General features: G+C 41.5%; 1 protein-coding gene across 7 annotated transcripts in view; it reads right to left on the reverse strand.

Annotated features, from left to right (window-relative positions):
- The window catches only part of ARVCF (ARVCF delta catenin family member), a 246,142-nt gene extending 223,236 nt beyond the window's left edge, over positions 1–22,906 (reverse strand). For 3 of the 7 annotated variants that reach the window (XM_071572452.1, XM_071572448.1, XM_071572450.1), the window contains exons 1-2: positions 22,241–22,476; positions 7,015–7,081 (exon numbers count right to left, since the gene is read on the reverse strand). The gene's annotated coding sequence lies outside the window, so the exon portion shown is untranslated. Of the gene's footprint in view, positions 1–7,014; positions 7,082–22,240; positions 22,479–22,633 lie in introns of those variants that run through there. The other 4 variants (XM_071572445.1, XM_071572444.1, XM_071572446.1 and 1 more) reach the window with 3 other exon arrangements.
- Between the last annotated feature and the right edge of the window lie 1,867 nt (positions 22,907–24,773).

Consider the following 24,773-nt stretch of genomic DNA (forward strand, 5'->3'; position numbering starts at 1 on the left):
AGAGGAAAATATCAGCATCTAATACTTAAAAAGTATTTTCCCCTTTCCTAACAGCTTTTATTTCCATGAGGGTATTGCTGGTGCTCATTTGAAACAGTTACTGCTTTTCATTTAATACATGAAAGAAGGTCCTGAAAGAAGGTTCCATGACAATGCTACAGACCAGAGAGGGAACACCTGGCAGGTCCAAGCACAGTGAGACATCCCTGCAAGAGAACTTGCACATTTTGGCACAGCAAGATCCACTGTGTTGCACATTTTAGAGAGGATTTTCACAAACCTTCAGCACCAGTGACTGGGAGAGAGACATTAGGCAGCCAAAGACAGACACAAGCCAAAGGGTGAGTTGTATACACATTTCCACCTGCTGGCAGAAAGGACTTACACAGCAGTAGATGCTTCTACATTGGTTTAAGCCTGCAATAAATCCAATAAATCAGTGGAGTTTCTTTATGTCAATAAAAGAACACAAGGCAGCATTTATCCTGCAGTGTCACTGGCACACAGAGGTTATTTCAGAAAGCTCTTGATCAGGCTGGGCACCTCCAGGGCTCAGGCCCAGGTGCTCTGTGGCAGCAGTGGAAGGAACGAGCTGCATCCAGCACAGGCTGAGCTGCTGCAACAGGACCCGACTGCCCTGGCCCCTTCAGGGCTGACTGTGCAAAGCATGACAAAGTCACACTACAGCTGGAGGGGCCCTCTCCAAAGCACTCCAGCCAGGACAGAAAAGCCTCCCCTGTCTATGAACAGAGAGGGGAAAAACCTAACTCTGTTCTCCATCACACCAACTAGAGAATCTCCACGTACAGACACCACACTCCCAACCTCTCTGAGGGCTCATCACTCCAGGCTCTCATCTGATGCCACTTTTGACAGTTTGGGTTCATAATCAGTGGCCTTTACCCAGTACATTCCCTGCAAGTTCAAGTCCCAAACAGCAGTATAAGCCAGAAATTTCACAGAATAGGGGAAACTGCATCATCTCTACTGTGAGGCTGTTCATAAGGCATGAAGAGACAAGTTCACTAATTAAAAACCCCAACGTTGCACAGTCCCTTCACAAAACCTCAGCTGGAACACAAATGTCTGCTCTCTCTCCCTTCTGACCCTGATGACAGGTGTGACAAGGCTGTTTTCAAACATATTTCTAAACTCAGCTCCATAAAAAATAAAACTTTTACAAAGATATACTATTGCATTAACACATCCTGGTAAACATCCAGTCTTAGTGCTGCCCCTGTATCTATAAATACCCAAAGAGTGACGTGCAACCATCAAACAAATACAAACTTCCTCCAAGAATGCTGAAAATTTTATCTTTGTCACCAAATGAAGTGTTACATCCTTGTGCCAAAGTATCATCCCATACATGTATATAGGAAAACTCAAAAAAAAATCAGCAACTATTTTCACAAGTGTCTAGTGCCAAGAGAAGAAACACTCAAAACAAGAAGTGCTGGGATCCATTACAGCAGGATGAAGTCAATCTTCTGTCAGCTGTCAGTTCTCATTCTCTCCAGCTATCTCAGGGAGAAGAAACACTTCAGGAAAGAAAAGAAAATTACCATACAACAGGCTGCAATTTAATTAGAAGGAACATGCTGAAGATAATGTCAACAAAAGGATATGCTAATGAACATTTTAATGAGATAAATATGCCCTCATATTCCCAATGAAAAATGCCCAAGCTCCATGTTGGCAATGGCAGGGGGCAGTGGCAACAAATAAATGTCCCTTTCTGCTGCCGTGGGCGATGCCACAGCAATTCCTGGAATGCCAGTCAGGAAGGAGAGGAGGAACAAGGGATGCTTTTGGCTGCTGAGATGTATCAGGGCACGTTTCCCTTCAGCTTCTGAGTGCCCTGTTCCAGGGAAGCAATTCCTGCCAGAACTCCCATGGGACACCCCATCTCCACTGTTGTTCCTGCATAACCCCCCAAGCAGAGGGAAAATCCGGCTTTAAATCTAAATGCAAAGGTGACTGGTTTGTTGGACTCTAATGCTCTCCACTTCACTGTGGAGGTATTGTAAAAACATATTTCAAAAGTCAACAAAGTCATCAGGTTTTTAACAGGAAGATTCTTTCTTCAAGTTGCAAAATTCTTATTGACAATTTCCAACAAGTTTCAACAGCAAAGTTTCAAGTCAGTTTTGGAAGGCTGACCATAAACATTCCTGTTGAAGACAACAGCACCAATTTAGAGAAAAAAATTTAAAAAATGCTTACCATAAAGCATGAAAGGTTACAATGGAAGAATAACACAGAACTCAAAGAAACCAAGAAAGCAGCAAAACCCAAATAAAACTGCCTGTCCTCTTTCCCAGAGTATAGTTTTAAACATCCAAAGAAATAAAGGCAAAAAGTCACCATGGGATGGTGCAGCAGCTAAAACTGATTGCACTTCCATTGCATCTCTAACTGCTCTGTAAAGCAACGTTAACTGAAGAGGATCTGTTTGTGAGGGGAGGCCCACTAAGGAGCAAGTACTGTATGGCATTTCTAAGCTAATGCTTTATATTTATTGTTTAATCATTTTTATCATCTACGTTTCCTTTATCTGCTTGCAAAGGCCTTTAATGGATCTAAATAAAAGGAGAAAACCTGGCTAATACTGATGCCTTGTCAATTCTATAAGATGTTGCTGTAAGAAATGTAAATCAAGAGACTGGGTCTGAAAATTTTATTCACTGTAGTTTTAATAGACCATGCCAATATTACTCCAGTATTGCCAGAGATGCCTCCAAGAACACTGAGGGAATACTAACAAGGCCTACCATGACTCTTGCTATCAAAATACAGATTAAATTGAAAAACTTTTCATCTCCCAGTTTGATCCACATGGGGAAGTTCAGTATGACATGAGGGAATGTGCCAGCAAAGATACAAGAGAGGAGTTCCATCCTGTGTTCCACCAGAATGGACACACTGGCAGTCACACCTCAAGGATCAGACATTCCATGTTTGTTTTCAGTGCCAGTGTGTGCAAAGTGTCTGACTCCACTGACAGATACACATTCCCATGTTTCCACATGCCTATCCCAAATACAGAAAAGCACCCAAGTTGTGAATAGTAATGCATTTCAGATGGAGCAAGTGTTGCCTGGGCCATGATCAGAGCAAGGTGGCACAGAATGGTGATTGTACAGACTCCAACCCCACCCAGGCCATCCAATGAAATTCCACCTCAGACAGGTAAGTACTTCTGCCATTCATTCTGCCAATAAGCAGATTACATGAGCCACGTCTACACCCCACTAAAAACATCTGACTGTTTCAGTGATCAGTATTCCAGCAGTTCTGATGCTCCCCAAAGTGAATCACAGTTTGCTAAACCTGATCAAACCATAAAATACTATTTGTGGCAATACAACCTGTCTGTCAGTGCACAGGGAGCTGACAGTGAGCTGGGAACAAATGAATGGCCACAGCCTGCTCCCATCACACCACTGCTAAGGAGCACCAGGCTTGCTCCTGCTGCTGAGATCTTCACTGGGAGAGGACCTGAACATGCAGGGGAGCAACTTCCAACATCCCAGTGCTGATCACCCAGGTCCCACCTGGGTTAATTGAAGGAGCTCCACTGTTCAGCCCTGCACCCACAGCCACCCACAAGCCATTCCAGCTCACAAGCAGCACCAGGGCATTCCCCAGGCTGTCAAACAAGTACCATTCTAAATTAGGAATCAAGTGATTGCACATTTCCATCAGAAATATAAGAAACTAAATCCATGCATATTGTACATAAGAATCCAACATTCTCGTTTAAATCCATTCAGCACCACCAAAGGCAGGACAATTGTGTGGACAACAAAGCCAAAATTAGGGCTCATCAGCAATTCTGGAAGGTTTGTATGATCATTAACTAAAGATAATCCTGTGGACAAATTCTCAGGGACACAACACAAAGTCAGACTTAGTTTGTAAACCCTGTCATGCAGAGACAATAGTAAAACCTCACATTCAAGATAAATAGACCTGCATCAGATAAACAGGATACAAATCATTTCCAAGAGCTACATACAAGAAAATCCCTAATTAACATCTACATCTAATATACATTACCAGAAGGGGAAATTCCTTTCTAAAATTACTTTGCTCAGACTTGTTTGTGCTGCAAATGTTTATAAACCAAAATGTTGTCTTCTGGTAATTTGAGTATTTGGGTCATATCTTGTGCTTCCTGGATGTGACAAAGAATCTTACATGCCCAAGTCTTAATTTAATAAACTTTAAACTACAGGCAGAGTTTTAAAAAAACAGCTTACTCACAAGAAATATCAAGCACATTAAGTAGGAGTTTGATTAATCTACAGTAATCCATCAATTAAGATTAATTCATTGCTCTTGATCATTCCAGAAAATATGGTAGAAACCCAAAATAAGCAGCCATTAATCTACAACCCATGAATTAGGGAAAGAAAATTAATTACAAGAATAAAAACGATGTTCAGAAGAGCTAAAAAACCCCCCTGTGGATGGCTCAGGGCTGCAGTCTGGCAGCCTGGGAGAAGTTTCCAGTCCAGTCAACTGTGGTTTGTACATTACATGCAAAACTGACCATTTAAATCACACAACCACAGGCCTGGAAACCTCTCTTTAGTATTCACTGCTGAAAAGACAGTTATTTCTAATGTTCTTCAAATCCCTTCTGGGCAACCATGGGCCAGAAGCTTTTATGCTAAATTCACTTTTAACAACATCTTCCTACAGGGGCTTAAAAAAAATCATATGACAATTTCAAAGCCAATACAGCATCTCACTTTATTAAATGTTCACCTCTAAAAAATAACCTTTTTCTTTGATGACATCCATGAAATGCCACTAATAATATTTCATTAAGCTTTTGTTAAAAGCTGAGAACTAATACAGAATTTTGAAGGCTGTGTGTATTCAGGAAATGGAACACTTTGTGTCTAATCTGCATTCCCTGTTGGTATCACCAGCAGTATCTGCAATGGCAGAATTTAAGCCACTACTCCAATAAATATTCACACTGCAGCCCTCCTTGCCTTGGGAGAAGACACTCAGTCTGTGCAGCCCTACTCCTACAGGCAATATAATAAATGAAACACTGGCCAATATTATCAAAACAACTCTAGATACCCAAACCTTGTGGTACAATGACTTCCAGGGCTGTAGGAATTAAAAACCCCAAACAATATGCTGGCACAACAGAAATGGATACAACCTTTTTCTCCTACTTAAATACCTTTTTTCCATAAAAAAGTAGTACAATAGTTACTTAGTTTTCATGTAACCCTCCCCATAGCAGACTATTTTAAGCAGTTTTTGAAAGAAGAGGAAAAACCTTCACAAGCAAACAGTGTAATGTTACTGCCCCTGCAAGCCACAGAAATGCTGCTGCTGATCTCAGTGGGACTCAGCAGTTCCAAAAGGCTCCAACTTCTTGGATTTTCCACCACAATGTCTATTGCACAAAAATGAAGTCAAGCTCATCGTTAAAAGCCACAAACCAATCACCAATCAAAATAAATCTCAAATGGCTTTAGGAGTGAGCAGGCTCAGCCAACAAGCTGCACTCTCAAAGGAACTCACCAGCATCCTTCAGGGCTGCCAAGGGATAAACTGCAACCACCATCACTGAAAATGTCTGGCACTCCTGATCAGGGGTGACAATCTTTAAAAGGAGTGCAGAGAATACATCACAAGGTTCTCAGTCATTCAATCTGTGAAAAAAGCCCTTTGGCAATGATAGTACAATCACTACTGTTTCTTTCAGGGTAGAAGGAACAGGAACATTTTCCAGGTTTCATTCCTTTCCTTCATAAATATGCTGCAGAATAACATGTTGCTCATGTATCCACAAACAGCATCTCCCTTGATTTCCTGCTACCTTTTATTTTTTACTTATTTTGAAAGAGTAGCAAGGCTGTTTGGGAAGAGATAACACCTTCTGGTTATGGTCATTTTACTCCCCCTCACCCCTACAACCACTTTCTTTTGCTGTAAATAGTACAGATTTCACCTTAGGATAACTGTGATAGTGAAAAATCCCTGAGACATCTCCCACCTCCTCTGTACTGCCCAGGACACTCTGAGGCAACAACTTTCAGTTCTGCTCATCCTCTAAGCTGCACTCCTACTCCCTTCCTTCACCCAGAACTCTACTGTCCTTAACACACATTTAAAAGGAGACTAATGAAAGAAATGAAAGCTTTTAAATGTCTGAATTATTCAATCAATTTTATTCATTTGGCAAGTACAGCTGTCTTCTGGTTTTAGCCATTTTAAGAGACCATGTTGCTTCATCCCAACCTAAATGACTTTTCCTTGTGTAAGAAAACTTCTGTCTGATGAGTTCTCAGGAATGACTTCCCAAATGAGTGAAGTCATACAATTAATAAATCACTTGGTCTTTGATTATGCTGAGTGTTCAGCTCTGACAAGGGTCCTTCACCCAGAAGAGGGAAGTTACTCTGCAGAAAACCACCCATGTCACCACACAGGCAGGTAAATAGTCACTGAATTTCTGAGTCACATTCACAGGGCACAGATTTCTGCACCCAGAGCTCTGAGAACAACCCCAGTGAGTGTCAGCACAGCTGAACACAACTGAGGGGCTGAGAACAGGCAGTCACGAGGTGGGAAACCACCTCACCTCTTGTCTTAAAGCCAGAGAGCAGCAGAAAAAACATTCTGAAAAGGCCCATTTATCAAGTTAATTATTCTACATTTTGATTATAGACATGAGTTTTCCTATGGTGATGTGCCATTCCAAGCAGGCTAATTCAAACTCTTGCATATTTTAGCCACACTCAGTTCAACAATCCTTCTGTTTGAAAAAAATTCACAGCAGGCTATTACTGTAAAATGAATTTAGTCTTTCATCACTTCATTGTAGGCTAAAGAATGACAACTGAGACTGTCTAAGGCAGCAAACAGCAAGACTGATTAAAAAAGTAACACTTTTGCTTTCTGGATTTCAAAGACACAAACACATGTTAATACTAAAAGAAATACAAATATTATGTAAGAAATTTTGGCAGCTCTTACCACCCTTTCAGGAGAGCTGTTGGACCCCTTTCCTTGTCCATAAAGCACAACTCAGTCATGGATATCCCTGGAAAACATAAGAGAATAATCAAACCTCAATAGAAATGCTCTAATTAGTGTGACTAATGACTTGATGACCTGAGGAATGGGACAACTCCACAAACAGCTTCCCAGCCCAAGTATCTACCCCAGGGGCAAAACAAGTCAGGACCTTCACCAGTCTCTGGAGTTCCTGATTCCCAAAAATCAAAGTTTGGTAGAAACTTCCATCTGGTTTGAGTGCTCTGGTGTGTGGAAAAGTTTCTGCTGAAATCTCTGGGTCACAAAATTCAAAAGTCATTTTGTTTAAGTGTAACACAACAAGAAGCAAAACCAGCCAAGATGTTTCTCTTATTTTCTCTTTGCTTAAATGTCTGTTTTTAGTGGACTACACACCTGATTTCACTGACCTAATACTTGGTACATGCACCAAAGAGTATCTTCCACATACAATGAAGTTACAAGGAAACTGGAGCATTTTAAATCCCAGGGAACACAAACATTGGCTTGGGGTTCCTTTTTCCCAAATTTTCATCAACTCTTCTTTGTGTTTATTTTAACTCCAAAACTCAGACATCTCCAACTGCTTCACCTGCCTTTCTTTCCAAACTAGAAATCCACACAATTCCACACATACCAGTTGGAAGTCACACCTTCAGTGCAGAACACCTGGAGCCAGCAGTACTGGGGGAAACAGGAGAGAAAAGGATAAATTCTACTCTGGCCTTCAAAATCTAAAAAACTTTAGATCTCAAAAGTCCCTACAGAATTACTTAGTTTAAAAAAAAAGGAAGCAAGCTGCTGGAACAATAGTCCCATGGAATTCTTGACTATCACTACACAGTGAGCAGACACAGAGGAATATATATAAAAATAAATAAATATCTCCAAGTGCAGCTATCCCAGCCCAATGCCAAAGCACCACTGGTCCTTCCACTGCTGGGTACACTGGATTTTCAGGACAGTCACACTGACAGAGGGTATCCCTTAACAGCAGGGATTTAAGTCATGATTCCTCTAATAATTAGGAGTTACTTTATTGGGGTTTTTTACTGTTCTGGGTGAGGAGCACTCACACAAGGCCTAACCAGAACTCAGGAACACCAGTGAAAAAAATGAGAAACACTCAGATCCACAAAAGATGTGTGTGCACTCAGTAGAAAAATCAGCTTCTTGTATCAGAGAAAGTGATTATTATTTAAGTTATGTAAAAAAAATATGAACCAACTACCTGCAGATTGCTTTGAGGAAGGAAGACTCTGGGGTTTGCCCCCTCAGTCCTGTAAGCCACAATTTGGCTGCTCCAGAAACCCCAAATTCCCCCCGTGAGCCACCACCTTCCATGGGCAATGTTCTGTTTCATTTCTTAATTTACAAGTGATAAGACAACACTGTCTTAATACAGTAATTCCAGTGACTTCAGGATGACACTTGATGAACATTTAGCTAATTAGTAAACAGGATGCTTTATTTACCTCCCACTCTGATAAGGAAATGCTTTTAAGTGCTGCAGAACAAAGGAGGAGCCCCTCACAAACATGAGGTGTCTGAGCAAGCAGAGCCCAGACACGGAAATCCAGCTGGGCACAAACTCACACTCATTCCAAGGGTCATGCTGTTCCAGCAGCAGCACTGAGGGAGATGGTACAACCACCAGAAATGTGTTGGATCAGTACAAACCCAACCTCGGGCAAGAATTTGCCTAACAAGTTTCATTTTTTAATTCAGACTTTGATGGGTGATTCAATCCAGGGGTCAGAAGCAAAGTCTTGCCCTTCTACAAACATTTCTCCAAAGAATACAATGAACACACAATTTCCTCTAACCAAAAAGAAATGCAACCAGTTACAACAATCAGAAGTAATATTAGCCAGACATCAGCAGGGTGATATTACAGGTTAAAAATGCCACTGGTAGCTTTTGAAAACATTGTAAGAAATCCTAAACTGCCCTTCTAAAATTATGTTTTAAAGAAGGCCATTCTGTATGAGTCTTTTTAAAAGCTTCTACTCCTTAAAAAAACATGGGAAATTATGGCCTATTTTAAGTAAATAATCAGTGAATTTCTTAATGATGACATAAGAAAAACAGAAGTTGACAGCAAGCTGATTTAATTTATGTTTTCAATATAAATCAAGGTATTGCTTGAGCTACAAATGTGGATACTCTGCTATCTGTACCTGTCTGTAAGGCCTAGAAAGAGTTCAGGAAGAAATTTTAATTATCTATAACTTACATTTACAAATGTTATTAGCATTTTCTCTTTTATGAGCAACATCACTCAAGAAGTATGTTCAATATTCTGGTAATTTTCCCTTGATTAAAAATTAATCTCTTTTCAGCATCTGAAGATGCTCATGGGAAGAGAAATTCAAGTGTATGACCACACATGCCCTGTAAAAAGATCAGCTCAGTGCAATTCTTGATGAGAACCATCACCTGCTACTAAAACAGATCCCTAACTTTTTGCAGTGCTGTATTTGGAAATTCCCTGGGGGTGTGGCTATAATGTGATTTTGGATATCTCTGCACAGTACAGATCAGCAAAACATCAGGTAAGCCAAGCAGCAGAGCAAGAGAACAAGCTCTCCAGCCTTCACTTGTAACCCTGCTTGCAAAGTTCAGTCTGCCCAACTGCAGGTCCCTGAAGGGACACCAAGTCAGCCTTGCAACTGCAGCAGCTGCACAAGGGGAGCTGGATTTTAAACTTAAACAACTATCATGGCTTAACATACAACAGTAAGCAGAGAAGGGATGGAAGTCTCTGTCGTGGGCTTAAACTTCTTTGTGCCAAACCAGTTCCCCAGACCCAGCGAGCCCACACTCCATGACTGCAGGGAGGACTATCCTAACGAGTCCCTTATTATAAATATTCAATAGATGCATCACATCTGCAGCTCCAAACACAGCAAAGGGTGAAGGTCCCTAAAAGAGCAGCTCTAAGCATCATGCAGCCAATTCTGACTGGAACCTTATGCTGAACCAAAGCCAGCTGACAAGGGCATGACCTTCTATTGATGCTCAAAATGATGACTTGGTTCAAAAACTGTTTCCTTTTGCTGCCACAGATTGAACAGCTCAGGCTTTGTCCCCATGAGATGAGTAAAACATGCTCATTAGGTAACCTGCTTCCACAGAGACAACATTTTAAACAAAGGCTAAGCACCTTTAGTTTAATATTACAAAGATGTCTTCAGGTGCTTCACTGCAGAGCAGGTGCAGGGGGAGCTGAGCTCTCCCAGTCCCACCACTGTGCCCAGGACATTCCCCACTGATGAAGTTATGGGTAACAAACATGCCAACAAAAAGCACTGAGCAGAAGCACAGCTCAATACACCATCACAGCAATTCTGAGACCCTCCAAAATAGAAGGAAATTATTTTGTTTTGTTTATCCAGTCTCACAGGCAATTATGAATTATTATAGCAACTTCTTTCAGCTTGTCCAAAATATTTACTGCCCATTGTTTTCATCTTCCTAGTTACAGACATGCCAATTTCAGACTATAATCAACTAGGATTTACAATTCCTACCATCTATCTTAAGTCCAACCAATATAGAAATACCAGACAAAAAAGGGGATGAGAGGAAGAAGAGAATCAGGATGCCACAAAGATAAGCAGGCAGTTATTTCTCTGAATGCAGGAACTCCAGAGGCCAAATTTTCCAGCAGAGCCAACTATGGCTTCCTGCTGCTGTTACCAACGTGGTACTGCAGAAAATAATTGCAAATATTACTCACAAAGAACAAAATAGAAACAAACAAGATAATGGAAGAAACATGTATCTACTGGCAAAGACAAAGCTCATTAGAAGATCACATTCAATATAATTCAATATGCTATATAAAGTGACAGTGGAAGTGCTTAAATTTAGACAAACCACTTAGAGTTCTTTATTTCACTAAAGACAGAAGTTTGATCTTAAATGTTAATTTAAATGGATGCAACTAAGTTGGTTAAAAACCAGAAACTGGAGTCTCAAATGCAGGTGAGATTGGAAGTACCACTGGAGATCACCTGGCACAAATGCCCTGCTCAAAGCAGAGGCAATTTCAACAAGTTGCTCAGGATCTTTTTTTTTCCAGTCAGGTTCTGAAAATCTGCAGGATTGTAATCTCCACAATCTCCAGCCAACCCACTGCAGTTCACACACATAATAAATGTTTTCCTCAGTTTTTGATTGAAATAAGACTTGTCTACTTTGTACCTCCCAGCACATGAGGCTGTGCTGCCTGTTGGATACCCTTGATCAGTGTGAGCTGCTTAAATCAACGAGCTCTGAAAATGACAATGAGATGTATAACCATGAGATTTATTGACCATGCCTGCATGCATTAGTAATCACACAGCATGGCCTCTGGGGCCAATAATGCAGAGAGTTGGATTCCTTCATCTTCCAATGACTGCTCTAAATTCCCCAGTCACACAAGGACACAAAAAACAAGCATACATTTTTATTCCTACATCCTACACCTACTTCAAATCAGTTGGGTTTTGTCTTGTTACTGTACATACTCAATAAGTTCATTTCAATTTCACAGCATCAAGAATATTTTAAATAATTAGTTTCTCAGAAAATCTACCATTAACACTCCTTGCCTCAAAAATTACATGCAAAAACCTGGACCTGGGAGGAACCTGTACAGACTCAATGCTCTGAGATTCCTATCAGAAATCAGTCACTTGATTTCATGTGAAATGACAAGAATGCACAGGCATATTTTTTGTGCTCTGTTACAAAAGTCTCAAGTGACATTTGCTGTAAGGACAATGTTAACAGCCAGGGAAATGTCAAAGGCTTCCCAAGGAAAAGTCAGTTCTGTTCCTGCTTCCCCTCTCAAAACACAGGAGCAACTCAGGTGTATCCAGTCAAACCACACCTGTGTCAAGAAGAGGGAAATAAATACCAGGCATTAATCACTACTATTAGAACTGTGCAACTTGTTGTATTTCTGCATAATTCCTTTGATTTGATATTCCCTAGAAAAGAATGCCTTGAGAGATTTCTTCTCCCCAACAGAATTTTCCATCTTGCCATTTTAGATCAGTGCAGCTACTGAAGGCACTTATTTTAGAGTACAAGATTGATAATTAAGTCAGCCTATTTCAGGGTCTTCCCCCTCCCCCAGGCCTCTCCATTACAGCTATTTTCATTCTGGACTCTCCACACACTGCCTGCACCTGTAATCTGTATCTACATTGTATTAGTAGGATCCTCCTAATTAGATTTAATTTCTTCAAGTGAGGAAAAAAGTGACATGCTAAGCCTGCCAGTTCTTTGAAGAATGTCCTAGAAGGTCAAATGGTGTGTATATAAGGGCTTTGTGATCCCTTTGACACAAGTAAGATAAGGTTGGTCAACACTGCAGATGCCTTCAGTAATGAAAAGCAAAGTAACTGGTATTGATTCCCTTCACATCAATCTCAAAATGGTAAACAAAATAATTATATCCTCTGCATGGCAGTCCCATGGGTGCACACAGCTCTGCTAAATAGATTACAGACAGAAGAAACTCATTTAAATCACACACTATGTGAAATTATAGTTTTCTTAATTGAGCTACTACATAGACACTAAAGCTTCCAAAATCCTTATATCCCTTATCCTTACAAATCCAACCAAAATCAGAAACTTCCTGAAGATCAGGACTGTCCCTACAGACTACAGCTCCACAGTTGGTCTGGTTCTCAAACAACAGCTCTGCTCTTTAACAGAAACACCTGCAATACTCTTTCTGAAGCTCTAATAATTCCAAAATATGTTAGTTTAATGCTTCAAATTATTCAAAGAAATTAAAAACTCACTCCTGTGTGAGCCCAGCTGCACTCCCCAAGACTGCAACCTCTTTTCACACAAAGTAGTTGTGTTTATCCTGTAATTCTTACTACAGACTTTCCCTGCTTTTGTGGTACCATGACAGACTGCTTTAAGTAATAAAGGGCTAATAATCAAGGGCTAATAATAAGTCTTCTCTCACAGTTGCTCTCTGCACCACTGGTGGAGCCTCACAGTACCATCCCTGCACACTCCAGCTCTGGCTGCAGCCTCCTCTCCCAACTGCGTCACTGCGACAGACACACCTGCACTTGGCACCTGCAAAGCTCCGTCACCACCAGGATCTGCAGCCAGTCTGGCTGGCTGGACACTGCACCTTCAAAGCACAGCAGCATTTACTCATTCCTGCACAGGTAGCAGGCCTGCAGGACAAAAAAAGAAAACAAATGAAAAGCCAATACACAGCCTTATTGATGGTTAAAATGCCTCTTGCCAGCTGGAACAGTTCTCTCAGCCCAACTGAGTGGTTCCTAAAGGTAATACTATACAGAAAGGTCACTCAATTTTAGCAAGAGTCACTGCAGTTCTTGAAATATTGATACATAAAATGAGATGAAAAATTACAGAATCTATACCTTTGGTTTCCATAAAAAGGAGGTTTTTTTGTATTGCTCCCCTGCCTTGGACTTAACTTTCATAAATTTTAGAATATTTAACTTGTGAAACTTTCACCTTCTTCCTAGTCCTCTGTGGCACAGAGAACCAGCTTCTACTTATTTCTATCTTCAGATGGCCAATGCAAAGCAAATTTCTCATTTAGGACAAAAAGAGTTAATTCAAGAGAAAAGGAGAGAATAGAAGGTGAAAATGATACGGGAAAGTAAAACATCTTTAGGACAGGGCTTAAGACACTGACAGTTCTATTGGCCAATGTTAAGGTTACCAACAGCACTACCCTCCTACGGAGAGGGAAATGAGAAGAATTTGCTAAATATAGCTAGAAGTGTTTGGAAGGATGCCTACCCTTATCTGTGCATTCATCTGTTTAATTGTGGGCAATATAGTCCACTAGACAGCCTGAGGGAATGGGGGGTTCAATATTCTCTGAATTACACAACCTCAACTGGAGACTGGACTTAGAGAGTTTACAACAGTATAAAGGAAAACTGTATTTGGGAACTCAGGTTTGGGAATGTATTAATGCCTTTAAACCTGTGCAGTTCCAAACAAGCAAGGTGAGAAAGGCCACAGGATTCTTGGGTTTGCTGTATGACCTCAAGGCTTTCACATCCAAATACAAACGGAATTTACGTGCTGGTATCAAAATCAAGTTTTGTGCTAAAAGCTTCTCTTAGTTTGGTAGTCTGAGCAGATTGACATTTTTCTCAATTTGACCTGTGAATGCATTTTTAAAATAATTACAATAATTTAATCATTTAAACATACCTGCCAATACATCTTACAAAATTAATCCATCTTTACTTGAAAATGAAGCTGAAATAACCACATAAACCCAAGAGAAACAAGTCAAGAAAGTTCATACCTGTGTTCCAAGCCCTCAAAAAGATTCCTAAACCTAAATCCTTGGTTTCAGTGATAATATTGTAAAGAAATATAATGGAATTTACCAGACACTGGGTGCCTAAATCCCTTTAAGAATTTTAGCCTAAATACATAGTGGATCACTGAAAGTCTCAGTCAAGGTATCAACTTATTTATAAATATCACTGGAATTCTCACATATTCATTTGCTCAGGATTCAATCACCACTGACACTCCAACAGAAATCTCAGCAAGTCAGGCTTGCAAACCTCACCAGATCTCTGCTACTTGTTAGCAGAAGTTCCAACAGCTCAAGGAAGTACTTGGTGAATTTTCCAAGCCCTCAGCAAGGCCTAGAAAAATTACAAAGAAATATTTCAAGAAAAATCAGAATTTTGCATTGGGAAAAGTGGGTATTCAGTCAGAAAGGAAAAAACCCTTTGAAAAGAGAATATTGTATTATCTCCTGACCATTTAAATGTAAATGCTTGCCTTTGCACTGTGAAAAGATTAACCCTTATACCATCAATAATATTTCAAATTGATGCTAATTTTCAATTTAAAAATACACTACTAACAAGAATTTTGTTACTGGGCTGTATATAACTAGGTAAGTTACATCAGCTCTTCCTGGAGAGTTAAGTGAATATACAAACTGCAGTTCTGTTCAACAGCACTTCTTCAGTACCTGAAAGCTCTTGGAATTCAGAATTATTCTGCTTTTCTGCTTCAGAACAGTGGAAGGTGGTTTGTGGCACCCTAAATGAAAGGAGGTGGTGGTTTCCTTGGCAGATGAGCAGGGGGTGGCATTCAGAGCCCCCCACCAGCCTGCACAAGCTGGAGACTGTTCATCACTTACACAACACACCACAATGAAACACCAGTAAATGTGGTGAGCTATGAAGGTCCCAAACTTATGGATTATACAATTCCATTGTCACACCACATTAAAAACAGCATCTTCCCCTGCACCTCTAAAATACTGCCTGAGGAGAGGGAGCAGTGTTTGACTTCCATTATCTCCCAGCCTGCAGTGAGGAAGTGCCTTGGTCCTGAAGCAGAACCCACAGGAATTGAGCAAGTGCTATTTCTGCTTGTAGTAAAATCTTCAATATGCAATTTACATCTTGATATGTCATCATTTCTTGGTATTTAACTTAGTAACAGCTTCTCTAAAGTAGAGATTTTATTACATAAATTATGGAAGTAGCAGACTGGGTATAGAGCAGACAGCATAAATTCCTGAATCAATACAAAATATGTCCCCAGCAGTCGTTGTTATTCTGTGCAGGTGTGTTATTGATTACAGCCATAATGGTCTCACTTTAGCTGCCATCAATAACTCACTGCTTGTATTGTCACACTGAATTAAAAAAGAACCACTCTAAAAATATCAGGAGAAGTTACACCAGCATGGCATGACCCAGCCTGTGGTGCAAGGAACCAGAACTCTGCCAGTTTAAGTCAGGATTCATGTTTGAAACTTCACCCAACAGTGCATTGATAAAATAAAGGCAAATGTGATATTTATTCAGGCAGAAGAGTGTATGTTCTTAAACACCCTGGAAAACTCTTAGATTTATGGCTACTGCAAACAATAAAACTGGTTTCAATACCTTGGGCCCATTATTAGCATACAAGCCCCATTATGCAAAACTCAATCATAAGTTTTATGAATGGTTATTGACATCTTAGTGATCAACATGGCTAAAGCTTCCTGGCATCAGATTAAGAATCCTAAAGGAATGTTAGGTTATTTCAGTTTTTTTAAATGGAATTCATAAAGCAAAGCTTGACAGTAACATAAAACAGCAGAAAACTAACCAAAGCCAGAGACTTGCAGTGTATCAGAAAGTTAAATATAGTAAAGGTATTGGCACAGTTGTATGAAACACTATGTTGGCACATACAGGCATTTTTCTTGTAAATATTTCAGATTAGACATATAGCAAAAGAACACCCATTTTCATTGGCCTATCAAAGTGAAGACAGAGATAAACATGAGAGACAAAAGACCTCCTAATTCCAGCAATCTGATCTTTATGCCACTTTAACCCTCTACAGAGGGCTACCAAAATGTTAAGATTATACATCAAAGGAAAGTCCAGAATAATAACAAAAATGCCTGCACCAACACTTTGTGCTCTATAGCACTGCTTAAAGAAAATCTGTATTATTTTAAAGCACCACTGGTTTTGTGAGACACTTCAGTTGCATTTCCTACGTATCTCCTGTTGATACCAGAGGGATTCTCCTTGGAAAGCCCAACTAAAACACTTAACACTGCAAGTCATGCTCACATCCATCCTTCTCTCCACATGAAGTCATGTATAAGGCTTCCCTCTCTCTCCCAAAAACAGCAAAGAGAAACTCTTGCAGTAGCAAGTTATGGATGCTACTGGAGTGCCATCAGTGATGTTACATCAATACTCATTACAAGAAACTCAACCACCATCAGAATTCTTTCAACCATCTGACAGCTTCACAAAAGTGACCAAAATTTTTCCCCCTTCAACCTCATACAATTAACCTCATAGGTGAGGTGCATAAACAGTTCCCTATAAAGAATATTCAACCCATGGATGAGCAATCAAAACATCCCCCATGAGCAAGTTCTCCCAAACTTCAATGCCCACACAGCATGAACAGCCATCACACCATCTCAGCACCTGGCTGGCCTACATGCCCCATTGCAGAGCCAGTCTCCATATACTACCCAGATTTGGTACCCAGCAGAGAGGCAGACTCCTTCAAAGTGCCACTTAAAACACTTGATTCAACCTCAGACTCAATCAGCCTCCAGAGGAGTCCATCTCTATCCACTGATCTTATCTGCACTCAGAAGTGGCTGCCCATTCCAACTCAGGCATCTAACTGATATGCCCAAGGCTATTGTAGCTGCCCCAACTTCAGTGTCACATCTCAGATTCTCCTTCCCCAAGACAGTAAACTGTATTTTAAGCCACTCAGCAATTTGCTTTCCTCTGGGGAATCTTTGCATATCATTAAAAAGATTATTATTCCTCCATTTCAAACCTGCAAAGACAAGCCTACCCCACACCACCACATGCACCCAGCTCTCATCCAGCTGGGAATCCAGCAGCCATGGACACTGCTGGTTAGTCAAACATTGCAATGCAGTCTCTTAGCCACAGGATAATCCAGTAAAAGTCTGTGCCATCACTTCTGTCACTGCTCTGAAAAGCAGTTACTTAAAACTTTATCACTACGTAAGTCAAATTAAATAGAGAATGTTTACTGTAATGAGAAGGTTCTATGGAGGAATTCCAGCTCATGGATAGAACTTACACCAGAACAGATGAAGTGCATGCAATTAAATTCCTGGAAACAGTAACTCCAGTTTCACTAACTCTAAATTGCTCTACATTCATTGCAATGAAAAAAAGACTCTCTCAGCAACAAGGTGGTATTTTTCTGTATAAAAACCCCTCATGATCATTCCTATTATTAAGAGGAGAAAAATAACCAAGCTTAGAAAAGAGAGGCATGTGTGATACACAAAGCCCAGATCCTGCAAAGCTTTTTTTTGCAGGCCAACACTCCAAATGAAGCTACTGCTCAGCACCTCAAAGGCACTGAACACCACTACACCTCCAAGAATTCTTACAGGAATCACTGCATTAGATAATTCAAACTATTTCCAATTAAGAATGCAGGCCTTGATATCAAACCCCTGAGAATTCCACTCTAAAGAATAACTGTGCACAGGAAGCAGTGAGGTCTAATTCTAAAATCCAACTTGCTAAATTCTGAAAGAAAAATAGAAAATAATGAATATTTTTGTTTACCATAACTGCACAATGTCAGGACTTGCCCCAAACTGATTTACTCACTTCTTCCCTCTCTCTTGCTTGCAATGTTTAAGCTGTAACTCTTCAGTAATGCATTTCAGAAGACAAGAAATGCTTCACAACTCTTAAATAAGCCATAAGGAGCTAAACAGTAACTGCTCTGGAGGACAAAGGCCTGTTGGCAAAGCATTAGACTTCAAGCTTCCAATGGCTTATGAGAGCAGTAACAAGGCAAACAAAATAAATAGCAAAAATGAAATTGTGAAAGATACCTTGACATTGTCCTTTCAATCTTCAGCCAACGTGAGAGGTCATGCAAGCACTGAAGCAGCACAGAGATGCTCCTGCTTACAAAGGAAGATCTCAGTTTCTCCCTGACCCACAAACCACGAGCTAATAGATTAGTGGGGCACAGGTGGATATTCCCACAGCATCTCACAGAAACCCTGGTGCAGCTCCTGAAACAAAATGCATGTGCTCTGAGATGCAGAAAAACACAACTATAAATAACAGCAACTGAGCCATGCACAGAAGATTTTGACAACCCAGTCAAAGACCTCATGGAACAAAAATCCCAAATTGTCTAAGAAAGCCATCACATCTGAAGAGATGAAACACAGAGCATGGTCTCAGGAACAGAAAGGTCTTCCCTGTGCAATATAAACTGGAGAGTGAAACAGAACCACAGCCCTGCCCGTGTGTTCCTGATGCACCTCAGCACCCTGGAATGTGCCACCAGCAGTGCCACCACTACACCAGTGATGAGTGAGAATTATTTTCTTGGGCCACTCAGTCTGGAATATGTGACCTAAATTTTGCTCTTTCTAAATACATTCTATGACCAAAAAAAAAATCACTCAGCTGGTCTCTTGGTAATTAATATCAGCTGATTACAGAGGACTAAGTCTTGCAGAATTAGACCAAGATATCCTTCACAAACAGGTTTTTGGAAATAGAGGTGCTCCAGCTCACAGGGTTTTTACCCCCATGATTAACTGATATTCCAAGGCATTTATTTCAGTGGGTCAAAATGCTGGACTACCCTGGCACACAGCAGCAATCAATGAGTCTCATCAGGACTCAAATATTATTTTGTTTGATCACTGTGTATAAATTAATAATGAGTAATAGATGCTGTCCAGTTACTATTAAATGATTGGCCATTTACACACCACACACAAAATGCTACTTCTTGAAAATGGGACTGCCATAGGGTTGGCTGTCAGGCTTTCAAATACTGGACATCTCTAAACTGAGCTGTCTGTTCTTAGAATGTTGCAGAAAACCAGCCACAAAAAGAAGTGGATTCACTAGAATCAGTTGTCTTACATACTATTTAAAATAAATGTGACCTAAGCTAATGCAGATGTGCAGCTCTAGAACCTCAGCAGACAAAACCAGAAGCAGCTTTACAGCTTGTTTGGGATTGCCAGTGAAATGCAAGAGCAGGAGTGAAAAGGACAAACAAGGAACAAAACACCTGCACCAGCAGTTTTTTTGTTTGGGTTTGTTTTACATGAGCTATCTGAATGAAATAGACCCCACTTCATTATGTAAGCTGGTTGCTGTTTTTTCAGATGCTCAGGTGGCCAACCACCTTCCTCCAGCACTCACACAGACCACATCCTGCTTGGAATTTAAGAGAATACTTCAAGATCACCCTGTTTGTACCTTAATGCTTAAACACTGATGATGTTGCTAATACCCTTTCCTGAAGAAAACATGTTGTCAAGTTCCATGTATACTCCAAACGTTTTGCATTATGGAAAGAATATTTCCTCTAAAAATGTGGATTTTAACAGAAATCTCATTACTAATTTCCAGGTGACACACATTAAGTCTTGATGAGGCACAGCTGCAACACACCTGAAACTCCTTCCCTATTCACACTGGTGTAACCCCACAGTTAACTCTTTCTCTTTACTCTGTAAGAAATAAAGCAGAAAATATTTGACCTAATCTTCTAGTTCTGAAGATTACTCTGATGGGTACAGGATGCCCTCAGAAGATACTGTCATACTCTGGTTAAACCAGAAAGACATAAGCTAAATGTAATCTCACACTCAGCTGCTACAGCATTTGTTTACAAGGTTTGTGTCAATGATTTATACTCACACAATAAAATATTAAGAGCAACAAACCATAAACCAGTAGCACAAGAATTCTAACATGCTTTCCTTGCAGTCTATCAATTCTGACACTACCCAAGCTCCACCAAAAGCACTGCAGAAATAATGTGTTGCATTACATAAAATCAAACCAGAAGCGTAGTTTTATATAACTGTAATGTGCATCCATATGGTCTTTAGGACAAGATACCTCCTCTAAACTGCAGGTTGTACAAAATTGCAAGTATAAGCAAAAGGCAGGAATTCTGCCATTTCTAGTGCAGGGTCCTAAGCTCAATGTAATGGGAATCTCCCTCTATTTGTAGCTCTTCCTGATTCTTCCAATATTAAACTGAAGCCCATTGCAGATTTTTAATTAATACATGAACATCAAAGAAGGCATTATTTTTCATCTATTTAACCAAATAGGAGGTCAAAACTATGGTCATATTAATTGGAATTCAGTTATTTATGTTGACAGCAACTATGGCATAAGAATAAAATCAAAGTCAACTTTATGAAGATCATCAATGTCAAATAAAATACATTCTGTGCATCTCTGAACAATGCCCAAGGATAAAGTATGCAGTGAAACTATTGTTCTTCCAAGCCTTGCCCTCCTAATACATTCCTTTAGCCAAGCAATGGGAAGATAAACCCATTTGCCTAATGGTGCATATAATTTAAATATTTCAGACAAGCACTTACAGAGATGTAGCTTAAAATAGATTTCACAGCCACCCATCCAAGTATCTTGTATGATGAAGATCCCAGCATAGTTCACAACTCATTTTTCATATAAACTCTAAACTCTCCAGCCTTTGCAGTTCCTTTAGTCACCATGCATACCCTCTATTACTTTATTACAATTTTTTTCAAAACAGTCTTAACATGAAGCTGCACCTTCTCCTCTTTCACAGTGCCTTGCAACATTTCTAAAGCCACTAAAATTTCAGATTTTACTACTGCACCATGCATCCTGCACAACCCTGTAAACAAAATATGCTGAAATTGATGGCACCTTAAAGGGCTAATGCACTTAACACAGACTGCAGTACTCCATCCCCAGGAAGATGCAATCAGCCAATGTCAATATTCTGATTCTTTTACCATAAAGCATTCCCATTAACACAAAACAGCAGGGTTGGGGTTTTCCCCCAAAAAACTCGTATCTAGGGCTTAAGCTGTGAGTATGATAACAGGTCTTCACTGGATAGAAAAAATGTGCTTAGGGTTTGGGGTTTTTTTTCCCCATCGTGCTATGAACCACATTTTGTGTCGTGACCTACCCAGGGCACAACAGTACCCCCCGTGCAGCAAAGTGCGTGTGGGAAGAATTCCCCCTCCACACACACAAACAAGTGTCTACATGAAAAAAAGAAGAGAGAAAGGGAGAAAGTCTTTATTATTCACATACTAGGAGAGTGAACATTTCAAAGAGTTGATCAACTTCTACAAACGTTAGATTTTAATCGCGTACCTCAATACTGCAGGGAAAGCGAGCAGATAAAATAACCCATAACTCTGGCTTTTAATCTGTAATGGACTGCACGCTTGGGAAAAAATAGGTTAGTTTTGTTTGCTCCTCGCTACAATGAGACTCATCTCCTGTGCACGCCACAAATAACCTGAGCAATGACTTCCTGCAGGACAAGGGCTGCCCATCATATTGCAGGATCATTACAACGTTGGTTTGTTTCGGGGTTGTTGTGTGTGGCTTGCGCATGTAATTCCGGCATCCGCGCACAGCAACTCCTCGTTGCGTATCTCCCAATAAACTGATGGGCGCTGCTAAACCTGAACCAGCAACCTTTGGCAAACAAAGAACTCGAGCCCGCTAACCGTGATGCGAAATCACCCCAAAGATGTACTACGCCCTGCGAGAACACCTCACCGAAAACAGCCCGGCAGCCTCATTCATTCCCCCCAACCCAGCGATCTGCTCACCATCTCCTCCGTCTTCTCTTATTTCTCTGCCCTCTGCTTATTTTCCTTGCTGCTGCTGCTCGAGTCAACGAGGCGGTGTACCAAAAAAAATTTTAAAAAATAGAAAGGGGTAAAAAACCCCCTAACTCTTCACTGAGGCGCTGGGCAGCATCTCACCCCCGCCCCGCTGTGCCGCCGCCGCCGCGCCCGTTCCCCGGGAGAGCGCCCGGGCTGCACCGGCTCCTCCCGCCGCTCGCTCACCCTCCGCGCCGGCCGAGTAGTCGCAGCCGGGCTGATTTTCCCCTCCCACCTCCACATTCCTATTTACAAAGGGTATCCAAGACCATCTTTATCCCGCGGGAGGGGGAAGGAGGGGGAGGTGGGAGCAATCATTAACCCTTTTCTCGCGTTTACCTCTTGCTACTGAGATTTTTTTTCTCGGGTTTTGGAGCTCACGGGGGAATTCCCCTTCTCCACAGCGCACACGGACTCGCTGCCATCGGGGCGCGCTCCCGCACCGCGGCTTGGCCGCTTCCCACCTCTGGAGGCGCACGGGTCTCCCCCCGCAAAATAAAACAGGTCTAAGGACACGGCTAAAAACGCGCGCCCTCCCCAAGTACCGCTCGGGAACCAACAGGAGCGGCCGAGGGAGAGCCACCCTTTCCCCTCAGGTGTTTTCAGGCGGGGCGTTATCACTGCCGAGCGCTCCCACATGCGGGGCCCGAGGCCTCGCGCCCGCCCCGGCCCCGCGCGCTGCCCGCGCCGCGGAATCCCCATTGGGCCGCCCGGCCGCGCCCGCGCCCGGCAACCGCGGCCCCATTGGCGCGGCCCCGGCCCCGCCGCCCGCCATTGGCCGCCGGCGCTGTCGGTCACTGCGCGGCGCGGCGGGAGCGGGGCGGGCACGGCGGGCACGGTGTGCGCTCGGCGGGGACAGCGGGGACCATCGTGTCACCCCCCGGGATGGGGGCGCGCCCCGCTGAGCCCAGCGCGGCCGGAGGGTTTCTGCGCTCGGGAAGCCGAGCGGTGCCTTGCACGGCTGTTCGCAGAGGGAGCCGGGCCCAGCCGGTGCCTGAAAGGCCGTGGCAGAGGCAGGGCCCGCCAGGTGCAGCGCGGCCAGGTGATGCTGGCACGGAGCCGCAGGGATTTGTCCAGCGTGACCTTCTCGCCGTGCTGCGTCAACTCTCAGCCTTCTCTTTGATAACCTAAATAGCTTGAGCTTCCAGTGGTCCTGTTTTGTATCTCGTTATCTGTCCCCCTTATTCATGTTCCTCCTTTGAATCGTTTCCTGTGGTTTTCCCCCCTCCCTAACCCTGGGTGGCAGGAATGGTTCAGCATTCCAATGTCACTGTGCTGTGGACAAAGGCAGTGTCACTCCCCTGTGTCCCCTATGTATTTGTATTTTATACATTAAATTATTACATTAAGTCAGTTGATCACAGTATTACCCTGAGAGGTCACTTCTGTATAGGAACAGCTAAATTATCTTCTGAAGTACTTTTTTGCCAAGCTAACCCCCATCCCTGCATTTTTTATTTCCAGATGTGTTTCCTTGCATTTTCTGACATGAAAAATGCAATTTATTGGACACGGATGGTTTAATTGGGCACATCAGATGGTTTTGTAACATCAGTCATGTGAATTATCCACTCATCTACTAAGCTACAGATTTTACTAGTAAAGATCTTGCCTCATCTAGGCAATTGATGGAGATACCAAATCGGATCAGAGCAAGAACTCATCTCTAGAAAACTCTGCCTGGGTCCCTGATTCCTCTTTACAACCATTTTTTGAGATTTCTCAGGGAAAAGATATTTAATCTGTCTAAAGTGTGTTTTGTGCATTCCAAACAACATGCATTCCAACACATCAAGAACAAAGTTTAAACAAATGTCAGGGCTATTTTTCTTTTAGTTTTTGAGATTTACTCAGGCCAATTCCACAAACTTCTCACTAAGTTTCTGATTGTTTTTCAGCTTTCTCCAGGGGAGGTTCTGCCCTGAACCAGCACTACTCTCTTCATTAAGATAAAGTGGACACAAAGTCACAGCTTGCTTGGGTGAGAGTATTCAAGTTCGACAAACAATGGGAGTTATACACAGCTCCCCTCCAACAGGGGCTAAAAGGGACAATAACCAAGCTGGTTTAGGCAGAACAAAAAGCAGACACAAGAACAGAAGGAAGAGCCTGAATGGCCATCAAATCCAGTATGCACAAATCCTTGCTGTGTACTGTTTTTGTGAAGCCTCCTAAAAGGCTTTTTAAATGACTCTGAGGTTATTCTAACCTCCCATATGTATTAAAAATAACAAAAAAATCATTTAAAAGCACTATTAAGTTTTAAGGCTATGGACATTACTGCTACTGAAGGTATGCAGATTTATCATCTGAAGATTTTTAATGGGTATTTCTCATGGAAGGTAAATAATCTTTGGTTACAGTGATGAGTCTGTACTTGGAGCCTCAAATACAGTGCCACAAAGAACAATACATTATAATTAATCTGCATGCATTTTACCAATTTCAATGTAATGGAGATTTGTATAATTTGTCCACT

The sequence above is a fragment of the Pithys albifrons genome, chromosome 17 (assembly GCF_047495875.1).
Source record: "Pithys albifrons albifrons isolate INPA30051 chromosome 17, PitAlb_v1, whole genome shotgun sequence".
Taxonomy (NCBI): Eukaryota; Metazoa; Chordata; class Aves; order Passeriformes; family Thamnophilidae; genus Pithys; species Pithys albifrons.